The sequence below is a fragment of the Tamandua tetradactyla genome, chromosome 4 (genome assembly GCF_023851605.1).
Source record: "Tamandua tetradactyla isolate mTamTet1 chromosome 4, mTamTet1.pri, whole genome shotgun sequence".
Classification (NCBI taxonomy): domain Eukaryota; kingdom Metazoa; phylum Chordata; class Mammalia; order Pilosa; family Myrmecophagidae; genus Tamandua; species Tamandua tetradactyla.
This window is the reverse complement of record NC_135330.1, coordinates 95,104,466-95,109,430: the sequence shown is the minus strand read 5'-3', so window position 1 is coordinate 95,109,430 and position 4,965 is coordinate 95,104,466. Positions and strand designations below refer to the sequence as shown.

The 4,965-nt window shown below is 39.0% G+C and overlaps 1 pseudogene; it reads right to left on the bottom strand.

The window, feature by feature from the left end:
- Nucleotides 1-2,264: 2,264 nt before the first annotated feature.
- Nucleotides 2,265-3,674, bottom strand: LOC143680413 (tripartite motif-containing protein 75 pseudogene; annotated as a pseudogene).
- Nucleotides 3,675-4,965: the final 1,291 nt, after the last annotated feature.

Genomic DNA, 4,965 nt, shown 5'->3' with positions numbered 1-4,965 from the left:
TTGCCTCATGGTATGTGAAGGCCATCTACTTGGAGGAGAGTGGAATCCTCATTTAATTTACAACATGACTGCTCTCCAGACAAGTCTGATATAAAAGGTTTTAAAGAAAGAATAATATCTGAAATATTTTAGAAAATTTTTATTATGTAAAATGGGTACAAAACAACTTCTATCCCTATCCTCTGTTTATTAACTAATGATTTCTTCAATTTCCCAAATAGTTTGTGTATAACATCAAACATTTAAATGATTTTTATGTGTATAGATTTAGAATATTTCCCTTCACATAACTCAAAATTAAAGCAACTTATATATGCTACAAGTGCTGTTTTCTATTATTTTCCTACTATGATGGCACTTATACTTCATCCTATTTTAAAATATGTTGCCAAGGAAAAGCCTTAATGGGAAATATAAATACTGTGGGTACTTTCTGAATAACCTGTAAGTATGCATTAGTCTAGATTGTTTCTCACAATGTATTTGGCTCTGTAATTTGTTTCCTAAGCATAGCCATCATTTACTGAGTTCACATTTTGTATGTGCTGTTTCAAGTGCTTCACCTAAACATGCAGTTGAATCTATGCAGCAGATATGTGAGGTAATACAGAAATACAGAAGTGGAAAGTAAGTGTTACAATGGGTAGCTTTTCAACTCCACAGGGTTTTTCTGTCACATTTCCGTCTTCCCATATCATTCTCTCTATCCATTCATATCACCCTCAAATCATTTAGCGAATTATCATTGTATTATCTGAGTTAGTAATTACATTTGAGATTGCACCTCAAATAAATCGTGTACATCAAAGGAGAAACATGGATATTTATATGATGTATGAACAAGAGTTAAAAGGTAGAACTAAGAAAAATATATGGGTATGTAAATCTGCTTGGGGTTGGAGTGGATTCACCTGGGTTTGGATCTTGTCCAGCTCCTACCAAGGTAAGAGGTTATGGAGAATATCATTAATTGCTCTCAAAGAGTAAGAAGATTATTATATCACTAAGCCAGAATTCTAGAAAATATAAACCAATGCTATCAACACATGGTTTCCTGGGGACTGGGAAGTTGGGGAGAAAGGAGGAAAGAACTGCCTAAAAAGGGGCACAAGCAAGCCTGGGAGGGTGACAGATTTTTTCTTATCCTGATTGTGGTGATGGTTTCATGAATCTATCATTTGTCATAACTTACCAAATTTTTAATTTAAAAATCTAGTTTATTATGTGCAAATGTACATCATAATGATGTTCGTTTTTATAAAGTGTAGCAAAGCACTTTCCTATTTTGCAGCTGTTTTTTTATCTTAATTTAATTTCACTTAGTGACCTACCGACCTACCTCTGTTCCTCTAGTAGGAAACTCAAAGTGGCAGGTCAGTTTTGTTGCCAAGCAAAATTGCATATGGCAAAAATGACCCAATTGACAAATTTCACCTGGACATGGAGGACTTAATAGATACTGTACAGACATGATGGAGCCACTATATATTTAAGCTTTGTTTTTTATTGAGATTTTTGTATTTGGGCAGGACCTTGGAATGCATGATGGAAGTTATGCCCCTGAAGTTGTTGCCAGAGATATGGGTTTTAGAAAAATAGACATTTTTTTAGGAAAATAGACATTAACTCCATGTTGTCTATGACACTTTGACCTAGGACACACCACTGGTAATTAGCAAAACCCAAATCTTTTATCATGAGCAGTAAATCAGCTGACATTTGCTTTGGAGGGGGGAAATAATTTTTATTTTACACTACAATAAACAAACTTGCTCTTTGCTCCAGATGGAAGTACTTTATCCACATTACAAGACTGCTCCCAGTGTGATCAACCTTGAAAAGATAGGGTATATCAGTCAGCTTCTCCTTTTACAAGATGTACAAAAACCTGAGAGATTCACAGGGAATTGTCTGTTCAAATTCTTTCCACAATTTTAAGATACTTTTAAAACAGATAAATGTGTAAGTTCAGAACACATGTAATCATACCCACAATGTATTTATTGGAGGTGAAAAGCAAGAGTTCTGTGCACTCTAATATTGCAATTCCAGAAACCATTTACACTGCTGTACCCAAAAGATCTGTAGTTCCAACAACATCCATTGAAACAATGATTAGCTGAAACAACTTTGTGTTTCAGTCATAGAAGCATTTTTAAAATGTTTTTAGTGCTAAATTCATAGGTAGTGGTGCACTGTTCTCCCTACTCTCCACAAATTACAGGAAGACAATGCAGCAGTGACACAGCCATACAGGTAGTTTCTCATTCATCATCTGTTACTGCACAGATAGTAAGAGGTTTAGAATCATGTCCAGTACGGAAGTAAGGCTTGAGTATTTCAGAAAATCTATCAGTAAAGGTATGGATATGAGACCTTTCATTCAAACTGTAAAATGTAATTTCACCCAACTCGTAGTCCAGATAAATGCCAATTCCTCTGGGCCTTTCTGTTAATGGAATAGTTACTGGAGCAGTGCCTTCTGCAACATAGACTCCATCCAACAGATGGATTGTCCAGCCTCTCTTCTGTCCTGACAGGAGTCCCTGTCCCTTCCTGGAAAGGGAATCTTTACAAACCCCCACAGCCCATTCAGGCTTGTCATCCACTTGGACCTCCCAATAATGTCTGCCAGAATCAAATCCTTCAGAACCCAGTACAGCCAGATCAATCATAAATCTCTTTGGATTAGGTTGAAGTCTTTGCTTTTTCTTCACAAATATCACAGACTTTTTATCCTCAGAGACAAGCAGATTCAGATGTGCTGTTTCAGGATCAAGGATGACATCTTCTGTAAATTTGTGTTTAATTTTCTGCAGAGCTGAGTACTGCAGGGGAAGGCTCAGTCCTTCTTTCCTTAACTGGAAGGAATGATGGACTGGAGATTTAAGGCTTTGATACCTATGGTGGATACTCTTGATGTCTGCCAGTAATTTCACTTCTGACATCACACTCTTCTCTGCAACCTCTTTTTGCAAAATTTTGGATGTGGAGATATACTCTGAAAATGATGCTATGTTTTCATTGAGTTTACACTGAATTTTCTTCTCTTCATCAGCTAACCTTGAAAGAAGTGCCTCTTGCTCACGTTCTAATATGTGATTAAGGTGCTCAAATTCAGATAATAATTTCTGCCTCTTGGTTTCTACCTTCTCTCTCAGTTCTGATATATTTCTGTCATGCATGGCTGTTAGCTTTTCCAGGTCTGCTACTTGTTTCCTCAGGGACATAATGTAACTGTGAAGTCTTTTCCTACGGTGAGAGGCAGCCTCCTTTATTGGCCTCATGTGGTGACCCTGGTGGCCAGGGGATTGAGCACACAGGGGACACAGCACCTCTTTATCTTCCTCACAGAAAAGGGTCAAGAACTGACTGTGCTGCTTGCACAAACGTGTCTCTTCCTGACTCTTCCTCTTGCCTCTAGTGATGTGGAGGAGCTTCACAATTTCACTCATCTTTCCCAACTGGGCATTGCTTCTGAAGTGCCAGTCTTGGCATTGGTGCCTACAGACTGGGCAAGGGGGCCTGTCCTGTATATTCTCCCGGGTCTGCTGGATGCAAGAGTGGCAGAAGTTGTGCCCACATTCGATGGTAACAGGATCTGTCAGGAAATCCAGGCAGATGGGACATCTGGCTCCTAACTGGAGTTCTGCCAGGGATGTTGCAAAGGCCATTGGTCTATGAATGAAGGTCTGGGGTGAAGGCTTTCTTCAAGAGAGTTGTGCACTGTCAGTCCTCTCCAGTGAGAAGAAATTAAGGACAACTGTCAGTTAGGGGCAATGAGTCCTCTGTAGCTGAGTTAAGTGCCAAGGGGAACTCAGCTCACAAATTGCAGCCAGTCACAGACTACTCTGAAAACTATTCTTCTATCTTTTGACAATTCAGAGGATATGAGTCCAAGCTCTTGGGCAGGAAAGCAGTGATGTTGCCAAGGTGTTTCTTTGTTCCTGTTGAAGAGAAAATATTCTTCAGCTTGGAAAATTCTAGAAAATATATGGCCCTGCTCACTGCCACATTTGAAGACACCACTGATTTTTCTCTCCACCCTACCAATCCACCTACATTGAAAGCCTCCACTCTGGAGCTGCATACAACTGTGGGAAGAATTTAGGATTTGGTTCTAGATCACTGGGACCTGGGTTTGATTACAGCCTTTGCCATCTAGTCTCTTGGAACCCAGTAAAAGTTCTCCAGCATCCTCAACTTGGACCTCAAGTAAACAGGATAAAAATCCAAGCTTTAAGCATCTCAGTCTTTTAGGAGGGAAAAAATAAAATTATCTGTCAGAGTAGATCTTCTGACACCACTGAATTAATAATGTACAGTGGCCTGTTTATCTCATATAGGCTTCTAAACTGTTGGATATATCAAATTATGTACATAAGTGGATGGGTGTTTGTCTCGTTAGATTATTCTGAGGACCCTGTCAACCTGCCAACCTGGAAATAGGTTTTCACATGATCCATAAAATGAAAGTGCAGATCAAGATTCCAACATGAAAAAAACTTGGGAAACACACACATACAAGCACAAATGCATGCACAACAATTACTCTTTCAAGTCACTGTTCAGGCTATGTGGGAACAAAATCCAGGGAACAGGAGAGCCCAGGAGCAGATATTTCCCTTCAAAGTAAGGACTGACACTTAAGGGTGGGACCTGAGTGGAGCTCAGGGAAGAAAACCTAGTGTTCAGGCACCCCAAAGTGGATGGGTCCAGGTAAGCACACTAAGATTTAAAATGGGATCATTAGACCAAATACGAAGTAGAAACAAACCAGTGATAAAAGGTATGATTGATTTAGTCATTTCAATCCCTGGTTAGGTTACAGAAACCTGAGTATGATTACTCTGGGCCCTAAACTGAAATTTTAAATGTTAAAATTTAAGGAGTATTGGTAAACAAGTTGTATTACTAAAATGCTCATACAAGCTGGAGAGAACTTAGGATGGCACTAATACTTTA